The sequence below is a fragment of the Thunnus maccoyii genome, chromosome 14, assembly GCF_910596095.1.
Source record: "Thunnus maccoyii chromosome 14, fThuMac1.1, whole genome shotgun sequence".
NCBI classification, from domain to species: Eukaryota; Metazoa; Chordata; class Actinopteri; order Scombriformes; family Scombridae; genus Thunnus; species Thunnus maccoyii.
In genome coordinates this window covers 29625799-29643752 of record NC_056546.1, presented here as the reverse complement: position 1 = coordinate 29643752, position 17954 = coordinate 29625799, and the positions used below count along the sequence as shown (strand labels likewise).

General features: G+C 39.4%; 1 long non-coding RNA gene across 2 annotated transcripts; it reads left to right on the top strand.

Moving 5' to 3' along the window:
• Window positions 1-4143: 4143 nt before the first annotated feature.
• On the top strand, window positions 4144-16820 carry LOC121912052. 2 transcript variants are annotated; one of them, XR_006100007.1, is made up of 4 exons: window positions 4144-4478; window positions 13888-13968; window positions 16235-16292; window positions 16383-16820. It is a non-coding gene; the product is annotated as an uncharacterized LOC121912052 (long non-coding RNA). The 2 variants fall into 2 exon arrangements; XR_006100008.1 differs by lacking the exon at window positions 4144-4478 and adding an exon at window positions 6564-6597.
• The last annotated feature ends 1134 nt before the right edge of the window (window positions 16821-17954 follow it).

Here is a 17954-nt window from a genome sequence, read left to right as displayed (position 1 = left end):
CCAATTTGCTGATGGCACCTGGGGAGAGTACAGGGGCAGAGGTTCCCAACCCCCAGACCAGTACCCGGCCATTACCAAGAGCTTCCATGCCGTGAGAAAACAAGATTTGTCAAAAAAAAAAAACTCAGTTATTATATGCTATAGGTGGTAATGACCCTGAACTTGGCACAGTCTGTGCTGCATTTTTCCTCATCACTCCCCACCATGTCATGTCCCCAATAACAACATGCTGATTTGTAATTAAAGTAGCTCTTAAGTTTCATTTTTATGCTCACCCACTCTCTCGTGAGCTAACTCTTTTACGCTCTCAGTACCAAGGTGTATTGGTCCGGACAGGGAGGATGACTAGAGCAAGATCATACCTGATTTGTCTTGATGAAGCTATTGTGTGGGTGTAAATTATTGCTTACAATGTGAAGGCCAGAGAGAGAGAGAAAGGATTCATTGTCAGGCCAATATGATGTCCAAAAATGAACAAACACCACAAAATCTGCTGAAGTTCAGATGGCTTGAAGATGAGCGACTAGTGAAACTTGTGAATTATATGCGTAACTGTGACCCAGTGCATTGTTTTCCTCCACCTGACGTGTGTAATTACACTGACTGTGTACTGAACTGTGTCAGAAAAACAGGCAGGCACAGGTGAACAAGACTAAAGGAATAAGGCTGAGAGGCAAAAAGTCCTGCAGTGAAAAAATGTAGTTATTTTCCTGGACATTTATAGAAATTATTATTACATGCTTGTTTCTAAGCCCAAATAATGCATGTTCCCATCTGAATCAGCTTCTACATTCCTGAGAATTCTTGCAGGTTATGTTGCTGAGATGAAGGTAATGTATGTATATTATAGACATCAAGGGCAACTGTCACAACTATTGGCCAAATATTTGTGGATGTTACAATCTATAAATGATCATTGCATTCATCAGTACTTCTCCAACCAGTACTTAAGTCTAAGACACACACAGTGTTATGAAGAGGCAGTGCTGACCTCTGCATTCTGTTTAGCTTAAGGGCCTCTCAGTAGGACAGAGGGATACTGACGCTTTTCACAGCTGTTTGGATGTTGACGACCTTGCTTATCCCAAGCAGATACCTCTAACTTCACAACACAAGCACAGAGATCCCAGGATAGTCTGCTTTAACAGGCACAGTGCTGCTCTGCCTTGACCCCATGTTCAGTTGCTCTTGGTGTGGATACATCCATCATAGCAGTTGTTCCTGTGACAACAGCAGAGGTCTGGCACTTAGCAGTCTTTGTTGAGTGGAGCTGTGACCCTCACAATGTTGCTGACTTTTGACCTTCCTTGACCTCTCCTCACTAACACGCGTGGCTCAACACAAAGTCAAAAGTCAAAGCACTGGTGGCTGTTTTTTGATTTGCCTCAGAGCACTTCTCAGGAGTTAGGAAAGACATCATCCTCACCGTGGTGACAAGATAATTCCAGTTTATTACAACTTGGTTCTTATTTTCATAGAGTTGACCATCATTCCACTCAGTAATAATAGCATTGCACTCTACAAATTAATAACTGAGATCTGGAAACACAGTGACATCGCATTAGACAGGTTGGAAACAATCCCCCACGTTAGCCAAATGTACTTAGAAGAGAAAACGAAGACAAACAGTAAAATTATTGCTCAAAACTATAAACAATCATCGCAGTTTACAGACCAACTTCCTTGTTCAAATTTGACCTATTGTACTTGCTGTACTTGTGTGCACAGTTTTCCGGTGAAATGAGGGATTATTACCAACAATTGAATTGCTCTCAATTTCAGTTTGACCTCCAAATAAAGTGGTGTAGATAATGTGAATGAACTGTTGGCTCATCAACAACCTGTCTGATCGTCTGTCTGCTAATCTTTCCAAATCTCAGCAATTAACTTGGTTAGTACATGTATTATGTCATCATCATCAACAGATAGCAATGTTGGACAAAATGTTGAAAATATATCCCAAGTTTAAAAAAACAAAACAAAATAGAATTATCCTTTAAGGCCAAACTTCTGACTTACTGTACCATTAGTTGGTCTTTTTGGCCACTTGGGGGCAGTAGAACGAGCTGTAAACACAACGCAGACATTATGTGTGACGAAATGGTTGCTTATTTACGCATCCAGAAGACACTGAGCTCTTCTCATTTCTCTATTTTGTGTCACCTTTTCTCCTCTCTCCTCCCTCCTCCTGCCTGTGACCTTGAAATCAATCTCAGTACGCCATGTGTAAGGATGTCTCAATTCTTAAAATGCATCTCGAGGAGAGAGGAATGAGGGGAGAGGAGGCTTGCTGGAGGAGCTATGAGCGAGGTGACACACAACTGGATTATACAAACCATGGCAGGAGCAAACCCTTCACAGTTTGTGTAGTGCCTCATAAGGCACTGTTCTAACTGCATTCCTTAATGACATTTCACCTTGACAATACTTATGTTTCTATGTTGAATGTAGGCTACACCCAATTCAACTGCTATGATCGTGACATGATGTTTACAAGTGCAAACAGCTGCTAACGTGAAATTATTATATCCAGAAGAACATTCTCTTGCATTCAGCACTGATTTGCAGTTTTCCTTGTTGTCATGTAGTAGATAATTGCACATTATGTAGTCTGCAAACTTCATTCCAAAAGTCCTGTGATGACAGTTTTAATTGGGGCTGTAGGCTATATTTGAGATCAATGTTACTTCATCACTTCTTAAAGGGACTGATGATGAAACACTCACCCTTATCAGGCTGAGGGCAGAAAATGATCACCTGTTTACAGGCAAAAGGCAAACAGCCAAAAGAGCCTGTGGGTGACTGAGTTTCTATGTAGTGCATGATACTGTAATCTGCAAATGTTGTTGCTTTCAACATATACTATTAATGTTCATTGCAACCGTGAGATGATTCTAGATGTCATAATGTTGACAGAGACATTTTTCTGGATTGTGAAGATATAATCTGTATTGGTGCCGATAATTGGTATCTTAATGATTTCTCAATAACATTTGCTATTTACATGTGAGTTGACACCTGTTGTGGCTGTTCACCTAACTACTTGCTGACACATGAGTTAGCCAGTGACATCTCTTGTATCACTCGGGGAAATTCTTCAGAAGATGGCCCTTGCAGGTGTTGTCACCCCCACACAAGTGTCAAAATATTGGGACAACGTGAAATGTAAATATAAAGTGTGGTTAAAATTTGATTTGTAAATGCTCACTGATGTGTGATGTTTTCCTTTGTCTGTGAAATTCATTTTTCATGTCTGCTCAGCATACTGTTGGATAACTTTCACCCTTGCTTGTGTTCCTGTAGGAATTGAGGTGCCCCACAACTGGGATGGGGACTGACAGAGGACAGGCCACAGCAGCCACTTGGCCATATTTTTCTGCCATGCATAGGTCCATCGGTGGGAGGCCATCTATTGATCCTCCCATCATGATGGACTCAGCAGAAACTTCGGCAAGTGTGGATGCTGTGGCCTCTGGCAGTGGCTCAACAACTGAGCCTGCCCAGAGCCAGGAGACGGTGCAGGATGAGGAAGCCACTGAGTCTGGCTCGGACAGCCATCTGGAGGATGTTGAGTCGTCCAGCTCTGCTGGTCTCCCTCCTGCAAAAAACGAAGGCGCTCCCAGGTCCTGCAGTTTTTAGAAGAGGAAACAGCAAAGGAGGAGGAGCGCTTCAACAGGCATCAACAGGCCATGCAACAAAACATGACCAGGTTCTTAGACCTTTTTGAAGAGCTTGTGAAGAAGAACTTAAGTGTTTTTGTTTGTGTTCTTTGTTTTTTTTTTTTTCCTTTTCTCTCTTTGTTTTTTAAAAGCTTGACGACTTATGTAAGTTTATGTTCACCTTTTACTTTTGATTAAAATCAAGCATGTTGCAAGCAAATGAAGCTTGAAACCTTTTTTGGAATTCAAGTCCAGACAAAAAAACTGTCATGGACTGTTGTCCAGTCTTTTTGATCATTTGGGTTTGCTCATTCATGTTATTTGAGATGGATCTTTGAAAGACTGTATTAGAGTATGGATTAGCTTGTAGTGCTGTGTACCTAGGTTTATTTATTCAGACAGTTTGATTTATGCTGGGTTGTTAACGAGTGGTGTTGTGTTTTCTGGGTTTTAGTTTGCTCTGTGTTTCCCTTGTGGGTTCCTTCACTTCTCCTCTCACCTTCCCTGCATTACCCTCATTAACTCTGCCCTGCTCCTAGTGTCTTCCCCAGCCTATTGGCTCCCAGACTGCCCTTGTGTTATGCCACCTGTTCCTTGTTGTCTGATTAGTTCAGTTTGCATTTAAATTCAGTTCAGTCTTTGTTGAGTCGTCTGTTCAGTTTGCTCAGTGTCTGTGCTGCCTGCTTAGTTGGTTTTTTGTATTCAGTTCTCTCAGCTCAACCAGCTTTTGTTTTTTTGCCTGCAAGTCTTGAAATGAAGACGGTTTTTTTCAGCCCTGCTTTCCGGTCTCTGCATTCGGGTCCACTTGCTCCTTAATAGGTGACAAAAACATGTTTAATACCTAAATTCACACTGACATCAAAGATGATCATGGTCATATTGAAACTGAACATCAGCACATTGAAAATTTCAGATTTTTCAGTCTCAACATCAAATAATTCTGCCCATAAGCAAAATCTGTAGCCTGTGTACAATAACGCAACATGATTCAATACCAACACTGAACATAAAACTGCTTATCACATGAGATGATGTGGTAGAAGAATGAAACATGAAACAACACCCTAACACCTTAAGGAAAATAACTGGCCATAAATTAACAGAATTTCATAATCATACCCATTCAACCCCACAGGGTTATGGTCAGGAGCCAAGAGTTGGTCCACTAGTCTATCTTGCCGGCCATGTCCACTTTGTTCCCCCCTCACTGGACAGGGTAGAGGCACTTCAATCCCCTCAACCTCTTCAGTGGACAAGAGGATGTCTCCTGCAGATGTTGTGGAGGACACAGCAAGCAGTGATGACTGCAGAAACAAAAGCATGGTCCACCTCCAGGGCCTTAAATAGCAGGCACCTCCATCGCACCTTCATACTAAAGGCCCACTCATGTATGTTGTGGGCTTTGGTATGGTATTGGTTGAAGCGGCTCTGTATCCTCCCCTGCATTGGCTCCCGGTATGGGGTGATGATGGCAATAGGCTGGTCAATGCACCGTCCCCCATAATGAAATACCCTGAAGGAGGGTACAGAGCCTCTTTGTATATGCTGCTGTTCTTCAGAACACAAGTGTCATACACAGACCCAAGATATCTCACAAAGGTGTGGAGGAACCGGCTCCTCCATCACATACCGCCTGCAGTTGTATGGGATGGGAAGAGCTTACGGTTGATGTAGTCCTTACTACTGGGTGCAGAAGGGGTCTTGCTGCGTATATGGCATCCACACACCTCAAAAAGACAGGGCTGGAAGCATTGCCTGATCTTCTCCAGTTCTGGAGCAGCAGGCAGTTAAACCATCTTGTGCCGGAGAGCAGCGATCTTTCCAACTCCCTTGTGGACCAGCCTGCAGACAGTGGCTCTGGGAACTTGAAAGGCCCGGGACACCACACTATATGATAAACCGTGTGCCAGCCAGTACACGGTTATCAGTACAGTTATGTGGTGTTCCCAGGCCTGTCTCCTCTCAGATGGCAGACACTGCATCAAGGCCTCCAAGGAGTCATGGCTGAGGTGATAATCATGCAGGGGGTCTTGTTCCCCATCAAAGTAAATTTGTAGCATGGGAACAGTGTTGAGGCATTTATCAATGGGTGCTGGTGGATTTTCAGCCTACAGAGAGAATAAAAGCTGTTAAAGTGTACATGGGTTTTGCCCTCAAGCCAGCAAACTTTGCACAGTAAAATGTGTTGTCAAAACTAAAAACACAATTTTATGTCCTTTATGAAACATGTTGTATGTCTGAGACCTTAATGAAAGTATGTGTCCATATATGCATTACCTTCCTGCTACCTCTCATTGGTTCTTTAATGCCAATCAAATAAGCTCCCTCTTTTACAGCTAAATTAAAAAGAAGCAGTCATAAATACCTCATGCTGGAGCAGGATGGCATAGTGCATTTTTGCTTTCCAGCGCTAGGAATGGCGTCTTTCTTGCTGAAGCATGTCACGCTGCAGCTGATAGCTGTCTTCATTTAGTTATGTTTTTTCTCTCTCTCTGTTTGTAGCCACAAACATTAGTTGTTGGTGTGATGGAAATGGGAGGTGTACCTGTACCTTTTTATGTACTGTCAGGTCCTTGATGATTCGTTTATTGCTTAGCTATGGGAAATTGTGTGTTTTGCGTTTAGAGGAGTGAGAAATGGATGATCATGTCATATACACACATTTATTTATTTATGTGTGTGCGTGCATCCGTACACTCATTATGTTACATTATGTTCACTGACAGATCATAAAATACAGTGGTTGGCTATAACAAAACAATGATGCAGCTGTCCAATTGATGTTGCTTAAAAATAACATCTCTGAAGCAATTATTTTCGCTTTTGTTAAATGCCTGATGCCTCGACTCATCTCTCCTAATGTGTCTTCTTTGCCTCCTCTGCATGCATCTCAAGTGGGAGGGACTAAGACGGGAGGAGAGGAGGCAAGGAGTTGTGTGTAAGTTCCATATACACTCTCTTTTTAGCTCTGAGGGGTGTACTACAAAGCAAGTTCAACATTCCCAGGCTTTCTTTGTGTGAGCTGACTCGACAAACCTTAAACTCGCAATCAGAGATAAGTGGTATCACGACCGTGGTTATCAACTTTCTTTAACTCCGGCTTTCTGCTTCAGGCTATGTGCACGTCCCATAAAAGGGGGTGTTTTGCGCATCACTTGACTCAAAATGGACCGATCACATGCCGTCTACTTCAGTCAGGAGGAACAGGTCATTATAACGGAGCGCTATGAAGAACAGAAATACATTATCACAGCAAAAAGCAACACTGTTGCTGTAAATAAGGCAAGAGAGGAATGCTGGCAGAAAATTGCTGATGGTGTAAATTCGTTAAACTAATTCATAATTAGTTAATATACTTATTTTACCACTCAGTGCACTCTCCATGCCTCCCATATTCAGAGCTCTTAAACTCTGAACTTGATGCAGCAGACTTAAACATTATTCTCAAGAAGTGCATTTAGGTCTGACTCTGTCCCATAAAAAGGAGAAGTGGAAATTAATATTATATATTTAATATTATCTGTGATAAATACCAATAGACTAATCAATTTTTATTTCTGTTCAAAGTATTTCTTCATTAGTTTTTTTTTTTTTTAATTTGAAATGCAGTTTGCTATATTGTAACAAATTCCCATCCCACAACCTTAACCTATTGCGCTATCACAAATTTACAATATGACATATCAAATGATAAAAGACAAATCGATTTTCTAATTGGTGTTCTAATAGCTGCAGTACCAGCAGTGTTTAATGGACTTGGCAGCATATCAGGTAGTCAGTGAAAGGACGGCACTTTTTATTGCTGATTTAAGCTGAAACTCGGAACATAACCTGGTCCAGAGCAGGTTAAGTTTGCAGTATAAGTTACCATGGTGATCCAGCCAGGTCAAAAGAGAGCCACCTTCGTGACATTGAAAACCCTGGTTTTAGGCTCAACATACCTCACTAACACACTAATCTAGTGTGTTAGTACACCCCTCTGGTTTGGTCTCCACCACCTCCTGTGAAAAATATCTGGCTCTTTAGCTGCTAAATGCTGCATTATGTTCACCAGCTGGTCAACAACTGTGTCTGTCTGTTGTTAAGTGTTGGCAGCTTTTTCACTGAAAACAGCTGCCTTCTGCTTCTGGAGACAAGGTTGAGAACCATGACACTGAACCAAAACAGTAAAGTTGTGGGCTGTAAAACCAAAACAATGAGCTAAAAGAGGCTAAAAATATCTGTTGGGCTGCTAATTTGTTGATTCTCTGTGGGTTCATTACTACAAGAGAGCTCTTTCACATTACACAGTCATTTGAGACACTGTTAACAAAATTTTGATTAGTGCAGCTATAAAGGGAAAAGTCTTGCTGCTTGAGCTTAAGAACCCTCTCAAAGTAAACTCAGAAGTGACATGATCATCATGTTAAAAGCAAGACCTGTAAATCCTGGTGTAAGGATTTTACTGACATTGATGATAAAAATGTGGATCTAGTGCAGAGACAATCCAAATTTAATCAACAACAGTTTTGATGAGCTATTCATTTTTTTATGTTATGAAATTGTATTCCAAACATTTTCTGGTCCACCCTCTTAGATTTGCTGCTTTTCTCTGTTTCATATAATAGTAAAGTGAATCCTTTTAAGATGTTTTGACTCTTGTACCAGCAAAAGGAGCAGATTTAAGACATAACATCTTACATAACTTGGAATGGCCATTTGTCTTTATTTTTGTTAAAGACAAATTGATCACAATAAAAAAATAATCAGTAGATTCATTCATTATAATCCATCATTAGATGCAGCACACCACATGTCTATGGGTCACAGGACAGGCATTATAATGACTCCCTAAGAAAATGTATCTACATTACTGCAGGGCTCACACTTACATAAGTGGTAGTTGTGTCCATGTGACGCCCATTTGAACATGCACCTGTTTTTAAATACACTCTAGACTAATCCATTCCTCATGCAGTCAATGTTAGTGGACTGCTGGCTAATTGTGGGTTTAGTCACTGGCGCTGACTCACAGAGAACACTGTGTTTGATGAGAACCAGCTCTGTTAAAATAAGCAAGAGGCACCCAATCAGTGACTTTGAGGTAAACACCAGCACTCATGCTGTGTTGTTATGATGTGTATCAGCTGTGCAGACTGACACAGCTCTCAATTCAGCAATCCTATTGTAAGCTGCTGCTTGTGTTATTGGAAATATAGTAGATATTGTCGTAGCCGGTAGGAGGTCCTACCGGCTACGACAATATTTGATCATTTTGAGTTATTTTTCATGCACAATTCCTGATAATGATCATGTCTTGGCTGTAGATATTTTCATAAACATAAATGCAGAATAACTCAACATTGACAGCTTTGGAGTGCCTTGGATAAAAGCTTTCCACTGCCTGCTCCAGATATCACAGCTTGAAATGGCTGATGTCAGGGCACTAAAAAAAAAGCAACTTTGTAGTGAAAGTGAAAACAGCTTGCGAGTGTGTGGATGTCAACAGTTATGGACAGAAAGAGAGACCTGAGGCAGACCTCTTGAAAGGATCAGAAAGTAAAGAATGTCTTCACTGCGTTAACCAATGAGTGCAAGATGTTTCAAAAATGTGTAAAATACTATATATGGTACTTGTATTATTTGCTGTATATTTTCTGAGAGTAGCTGTCAGGATTCAAACAAACAAATATCAGCAGGTTTAGGTACACAAACATTTCTTGATTTATTATACTTATTGTCAGATCAGATCTGATTTTTTTCTTGCATCATAGCAGCTCATTTTTAGCATCATTTGCAACATCACAGAAAAAATAGAAATAAGACAAGGCAGAAGACAATATTCAAGGCCCTTCAGCGTACATTTGATCTGGGATTAAGTGCCATATTTAATTTTATGATTGACTGATGTACAAAACAGTGTTTCAGTCTAACCTTATTAAATTGTGGAACCCCATATATCCAATTTGATTTGCTAACAACTTGTATTCACTGTTCAGGACATGGTTGGGGTCAGAGACAATGTTGTTGGCCAGCCTTAATATGTTATGGTAGGCTGATTCATAGAGTTTCTCAAGGGGTTGGACTACAATCTTTGAGCAGATTTTCATTTGGTGGAGCAGTTTTGACTTTAAAGTAGTGGACAAACACTTGTACCATGTAGTATTACAATACTGTAGAACATTTATAATCACAGAAGTAAAAAACAAAGGACAATCATCAGAATAATCATAATTGGTTTAGTGTATCTGTACAGCAGTGGTCGGTATAAAAAGTGAAAAGCATGGCTGAACTCACACAACCCCGACATTGGTCATGATGGACGATGAAAGGGTTTTGTTCACCTTTACAATCTGGACTCTGTTAGTGAGAAAAGAGGATTACCAGTGAATCAAATAGGGATTCAAATCTTGCTGGAACAAAATGTCTGCTTGTATTGCGTTGAAAGCCAATGAAAAATCTAGAAAGAGGGCTTTTGCATACGTGTCGGGTTTGTATAAATGTTTAGAAATTATATGAACCAGAGTTTAGTTAGGTAAGGGCTATTGGTTTAAAATCCTTATGTTCTTATGGAAATTTAGGTAATGGTTTTATGTGCAAAGTTTTCCATGACAGAGGGACAGTGTGTGTCTATGGAAGCCTGAAAGATTAGTTGCCACACTGGAGCCAGCTCAGTTGCAAAGTTCTTCAAAAGTTCAATAGAAAAGCGCTGCATTGATCTGGCCCAGCAGCTTTCTTGGTGTTTGTATACTGAAATGTTGTCCTGACATCTTTGAGTGATAACAGTTCTGTCTGAGGCAGCACATATAATAGTTTTTAAGTGCACTTAACAGAATTCAAATCTGGTAAAGAAAGAGTTTAGGTCGTTAGTAAAACAAAATTCATTGTCTGTCACAATCAACCCAGTCTCACATCACACTGTGTAATAGCTACGTTGGTCCACAGCACAAAACATTTTAGTTTCACAATAACGGCTCTAAAACTGCAAGATGCCTACGTTTGTTTTTTTTGTTTTTTAAATTGGTCTGTGTCCATGTCACATGACACACACACAAAAAATGGCTAACATTCCTTTTATTCTCAGTGAAAAATGCAATATTTTAAGAGTTTCAGCATTAAAATGCGTTTTATGTGTTAGTTATGAGTTATGTCATTTGTGTTATTTTGTATAACTGTTTGATGATGATGATTCAATAAAAAACAACAGATTTTAGAGCACCCCAGGGATTCATTGAATTGAAATCCAGAATTTGAAACTTTCCAATTAGCTGACCGGAGGACCCTGTAAGTATTTTCTTCCCTGTCACCATGTTAATTTAAATAAAGATTCAACATGAAAGTCAAAAAACAAAATTGCAAAATGTAATAAAACTTCACCATATACTTTCAAAAAGGGGCACCTGCATGTTGGAAGCACTCAGAACCCAATACACATGACTGTAGTGACACTGGTAAAACAGAGGAGAATAGACTTTAAACATAAAGGAAGACTTCAGGTCGTGGTTACACCCATGAGACGTGGCTGAGACGCAAGCCTGCACAGAGCCGGTGCTGACAGCTGCATAGATTAAAATGAGAGCGTATCTGTTGTGTGTGACATGCGCATGAAAAACGCGTCTGACATACTTGCTGTCTAGACACAGGGTTATAGTCAGTTCCTTAGTGTAATGTGATGTTACATGGTGTTGTGAAAACCATGCAAGACCAGCTTGTGCATTAGTTTTTCTTAAAAAAGTAGTACCCATATGGTAGATGCCTGCTTCTCTTTTGTTTTGTTGTGTCTGTCATTAATGCTAAAAATGCTAATGTTATTATTGGAAATGGGCCAGTTTATAAATCAGTCTGTGGTGAAGTTTATTTCAGACTGAAACAATGAGGGCATGTTTGGATATTTCTCAACTCACTTAGACTATGTGCTATGTGCTGTTCCCTACATATCCTGTCATCTTTTTTAACTGATTTTAAACCTTCATGTTTAAAGTTTAAATTTTAAATATATTAAATATGGTAACTTTCATTTAATTCAAATTAATTCAAATTCTAGGTATTCATCATTTGACTATTGGCACCTATCTTTTGTACAAAGTGGTCAAATGCACTTACAGTACAGATGCCTTTATCCACAGCACTTCCCATAGACTGTAAATGAATGAGTACACCCAGTGCTGTGATCTTGATATTTGATTATGGTTGAGTTTCTGTATTAAGTAGTGTTTTGATGTTTTTACTGCTCATAATAACGATAACTTAATTATGAGAAAGCATAGCATCTTTGTTTTTTTCCTTCGGTGAATGCAACAGTGTTGTGAAGTGGGAAGAATCGCTGGTTTCTGCATTCTGAATTTCCATGTCAGAATGTTCTTTTAGTAACATCCTCAGTGTTAAGTTTATGTCACGACTGCCCGTTTTAATTATTTCAACTTATACACTTATCACAACTTATGCACTTAAGCACATACTGTTCACTAAATCACCCTCACCATATGGGCTTAATTTTAAATCACATTAACAGTTAAACAAATGGCTGTTGTTCATGACATTGAAAGCCACATCTACGAACCTGCGCGTGACTTTCCAAAGTGTGGAGTTTGTATCATAAGAGCCTTCGGTGCAGTACTGTCTCACTGCAGCAGTATGTTACACCTGCAGCCGACTCTAATGTTACATTGTTTACAGTTTGTGTTACCACATCTGCCACCTGAACAGAAAGCACCTTTCCTCCCCACATGGGTGACAGATGTTGGAGTCGGACACAGGTTTCTTTTATAGAACATCTGAATATTTGGTATAAAAGCTGTTTTTATGAGGAGGTGCTGTGAGCTTTCAACCTTCATTGTTCTGGGTAGACTCAGAGGAAATGACGGCAGCTGTTGTGTGGGACCTACTCTGCTGTTAGGGTGACGGTATTCTACACTCAGATATATAACATGGAGTTATGTCAATGAAAAAGGAATGGAAATTAAAGGAATCTTCCACCAGTTTTACACGTGAAGATCAGTCTACTCTTCATGTGTGCTATACAAACCTGCCTTACTACTCAGCTTGTAAAAACAGTTATATTATGTCTTCTGTGACTCAGGGGGAGCTTTCTGAAGTCTGAGAAAATAACCCTGATAATGTCTAGTTGCATTATGGGTAGTGTAGGATCCAGTGTTTTTAAACTTGAGCCACACTTGGGGGCTTATAGTCAGGAAATCTGGCCTTCTGCTGCTTCGATTACTTTTTTTTTTTCTCTATCTGGCTCTTGCAAGCTTCCAGCATTGTGGAAGTGCAATACAAAAACACCACAAAACATCAACAGCATTTTTTTAAGAAGCACGTTTTCTACTGAGTGCCAATATACTGAGGTCTCTGCAATGATACAGCCCTTGTACTGCTCCATAGTGCTGTCAGATACCCAACACAGGTTGCACTGGTTTGCCACTGATTTCCCATCTTAATTCAGAAAGTGAAGACTCCATGCATGCACTACTGATAGAATTCATAGTTACAAAACCCAAAGTTCTATGAATTGCCACAGCAGCATGGGGTTCACTGTTTCTTTTCACTCTTCTTCTGCACCTAGAAAGGCTAAATCTTTTGATTTCTTTTTACAACTATTTTGCCACAAGCTTCATTTTTCACTTTGTTAAGCCTTCAAAAAGTACCTCTTGTTTTGTTTCCACCTTTGAGACCAAAACTTCAATTCAAATGTCTCAAAAGGTCAGGCTATGGAAGTTATATTGGGTGTTGGGTGGCTCAGGGTGCCATGACATAAGTTTTCCTTTGAAGGGGTGCTGTGGTTTTTAAAAGTTTGGGAAGCGCTTGTCTACACTCGAGGTGGATCCTGTTCTATCTCCAATCTTCATATGGGCTTATGAAGATTCTTCACATCAATGGAGTCTAATTGCCAAAACTCCTTCTCTTGCTAATATCAATAAATATCGTTATACACTTCCAATTGCTCTCTCCTTATTGAAATTGGCATCGAGGTGAATAAGCATCATTACCAGGTTTCTGACGGCCTGTGCAGACATGACTCCTCAATATTACACTCAGTCTGCATCATTTCTGTCCTGACTGATACCATATCAGACTTCACTGAGTTGAGGGCTGTACTAAATGTTTATTGTCCATCATCCAATATCAGTGTTATTCTACTTAGTTTTTCCTACATAATACACTTTACAGTAGGGAAAGGTCTCTAAATTAAAAATAAGGAAAGAATTTAGATATGTTTAACAGCTGACCAGCTGTTCACCTCTGGCAGGTGCGGTCAGAAGTGTTGTCATAAGGTCCTGGAGTATACCTGTACGTCATTGCAGCATGGTGAGAAGTGAAACCACTGAAGGTATACTATAATATGTATTTTTAACATTGTGTTTGTTATATTATTTCTTTAGAGGTCATCAATAAGCCCTTTCATGCTTTCCTTGCTTCTCCTTGCTCATTCATTTTCATTGTGATTTGTATATACAGTACTGTACAAAAGTTTTAGGCACTAAAAGTGAAGTGAGAATGCTTACAAAAATATTGCGATAAATTGTTTTAATTTATCAATTGACTTCTTACAAAGTTGAGTAAACAGCAGAAACTTTGCAGCTTTGCCTTTAAAACAGCAGCAGCTCTCCTCGGTTCACTTTAACACAGTTTTTCATGGTAACTTGCAGGTAGGTTGTTGTAACCATCCTGGAGAAAGAATGTTCTTCTGTGGATTTATTATTTAGGCCATCTCAGGTGCTTCTTGATGTAATCCCAGATTGACTCCATGATGTTGAGATCAGGGCTCTGTGGGGGACATACCATACCATCTGTTGCAGGACTCATCATTCTTCTTGTTGCTGAAAATAGTTATTTATGACTCTAGCTGTATGCTTGGGGTCATTGTCATGTCATGAATAAATTTTGGGCCGATCAGACATCTCCCTGATGGTATTGCATAATGGATAAGAATCTAAACATTCAGGGAGGTGCCTAAAACTTTTGCACAGTACTGTAATTTGATTTGAATCTGTGCAAATATACAAACTCAAACTTGAGGTCAGACAAGACAAGATTCACTGCCCCCTACTCAAAACATGTTCCTGCAGCTATGTTAGCTAGTAAGGTGCAGTGCAATGTTTGCTTCAGTGCAAGTCCATGAAAAATAATGCACATTGCACAACCATTGTTGTGCAATGTGCATGTTTTATTCACTAAACGTATGGCTATCTCACCTTGTTTTTGGAAAAAATGTTTGGGAAATTTTGTTCATAGATGGATGAATTGACTTCAACGTATGGATGAATTTTGTAATTGGATGGGATATTTAAAAAATAAAATTATGTAAAATAGACTGAGCCTTGAAATACTGGTTTGGATACAGAATTGATTACTTTTTACTGACTGATAGCTTAAGATGAAAAAGTAGATTTTCTGGATGATATTGTGAAAAAAATAGATGTTCGGTTTAAATGGCCATCAACATCTATCTCGGAATTATTGTGTCTATTATGTATATGATCATTTTGAGGAAGTGATTATGATGTTTTATATGTATGGTATTTATAGTGATTTATTGGTCACATGATGAATCAGGGAAATAGGGCCTCACATACCACCCTGATGAAGACGAGATAGCTGAAAACATTTGGTGAATAAAGTGTGGTGGACTGGAGAAGAGTTGTGCAATGTGTAGCATTTACCATGTTACATATACAGACGTATATGAGGCAATGTAACCAGTGTTTGGGCGTGAGTAAAGCAGTAGAGAACTGATGAAAAGATTGCCAGTCTATTAAAGTATAATGCTATTTGTTATAGTTCACAGGGACAAATACTCACTGCAATTATGTAGCAGTCCCACAGAAATACATGGGAATAGACAGTGACCAATATCAGCTTTACATGACATGAATAGGCCAAAAGGCATTGGTACTGTAACATTGTTGAATGAATGGGATGAATGAAAAGACACGTGAAGAAATAAACATGCTGAACTGCAGTGTCTCTCTCAGACTTCCAGTCTTCATGGTCTTAAATAGAAGGCCAGACCAGAGGAAGGTACAGCTGGCCCTTTGGGGGGAAGCACTCTGGGTGACCCAGGTCTGGAAGCCAGCCTCAGTCAGAAGATCCAAGACGGCTGTCTGACTCATCTATCATCCCTCCACAGTGGAGGGCTAAAATATTACAGGGCTTTCACTCTGGTTCCTCATCCTGCTTCACTGGAAGCAAGAGGCCATTTGTGGATGACATCATAAATTATATGCAGAAGGGAAGGTTACAAGCAGTCTAGCACTAGGACCCAGGCAAGGTCTGTACTGAGACACACCTGAGAGCAGCTGAGGCCAGCCTTTGTTTGGTGTTTGATTTGGTAGACTCCCTTTTTAAAAAAAAATGTTTTAAAGCACTGTTTTAATAGTTAAACTGTAGAACCATTAAATATCTTTTAGCTCATAATGTTAAAGATTTGTTAATAATGTGTTGTTTGGATTCTTAATGTTTGGTGAGGGACTAAAACTTGGAGTGATTGCTTAGGCACATCAGCCAAGAAACACAGTATGCTCAAGCAGAACGGAGATGTTTTTAAATAACTTTTTAGTCCCTTTGATACAATATTAACATGGTTCTTTATATAGATTCCAGTCACCTGCAAGTCTCCAACTGGGGAAGGGGACTGTGTTCCAGTCTAGCAAGGTATATTATCTACTTTAACATTGCATATAATTTGTAAAATGTTTCTTGTAAAGTTTCCTTTTTTTATATTAATGTGCTTTGTTTTTTTAGTTAGGAAACAAAGACCCTACCAGAGGAGCCAACCACTGTTTTCCCAGACTTTAGATTTTAGCGTGGGGGGACTGAGTGGTAGAGTAGCCATCTTGCATGTGTGCTTTGTGTGGTTTGAGTCACCTTACCTTGCTGTGAGTAGGCAAATTTGAGTGTTGTAGAACAGTTTTAATTTGGTTCGGATTGGATTGTGTGTAGTGGTTTATTCATAATTTGCCTACATATTTTGTGACCATTTCTTCTTTTTACACATAACTCTACACTAACCTCCCTGATAGTGCAGTCTAGCCCCACATTGTTTATTTTCTTCGCTTGTTCATTTATTGTTTTTGATTTATGTATTAATTGTACAATTTACTATATCCCTCCTTTATTATGGCCTGCATTTAGGCCTTCTATTGAAACTGCCTTGCTGCTACTTAGTTGAATGGAGACAAGTCTTTCGTTCCATGCATTGTCAATAAAGTCTATATTTTTTGGTATAGCAGTCTCTGGCTCATTTTCTGGGTCTTGTGTATTGAATATCACCATATGGTTCCGTATAAAAAGAAATTCTGGCTTATATTCTCTTTTTTCAGTACATGCAAATGTTTGTAGTAGATCACCACACACAGGAAGTGATGCATTAAGGGTATTAAGATAAAAAGATGAGTCCTGTGTAATAATGGGTTCTGGCTATTTTGGGTTGTAGTGGTTGCAGTGTAGCATGGTGCTCATAATTGGAAAGTGTGCATGCAACAATGAACACATATAAGCATTGTGATGGAAAGGCCTACAGGGCAGCAAAGCAACAGAACCAATGCAAGGGTGGATGTTTTATATACTCAAGCATCAGCAAAAAGGTTTTTGGAGTTTTGACACACTCAAAATTACTGGGTTCCAATTTTACCCAGTTTGGGTCAATATAGTACCAACAAAACATTTGGTTAACTTTACCCTGCAGCAATCTGTTAATTTCACCCAGTGTTACACACAACAAGCTTTAGCGAAAAACTGTCACACATGTTTTGTTTCTTGTACAAAACGATGTGCATATGATATTTAAAAAATACACAAGTTATTAACAAACTATGACATAAGTTTAAAAGTAGATTATAACAAGCTTTAGTTTGGGTAAATAACCCAACAGTAAAATAAAAAATAACTGGGTCAAAACAAGCCCTTGTCTTGAGTGGTTTTCTTGGTAGCAAGCCAGTATTGTGTTAGTGCTATATTGATTCATCTGTACCATACACTACAGGTTGCTACTATGCCCCTATTCTAATCTTATATCTTAAAATAGAGGTGTGCTTAGCCATATGGATATATAGCAAGTGTTGCTATGAACATTGTCATTGTCCTAGACTGTATAATGTTAATATAATGTATAGTGTTGCCCCAGAACTGTTTTTGTAGTCTTGCTAGCAGTGGCTTTAGGAATGGCAATGTCAGTGTTGGCTGCTGTCATGTTTACAATGGAACAGTGGAGGCAGTGGTAGAAATACCTTAAATGTTCCCATAAGTGACACTGGAACCAAAGATGGGTGACTGAATTTGATTTGCAACTACATTTCAGACATGTCTCAGATTTGT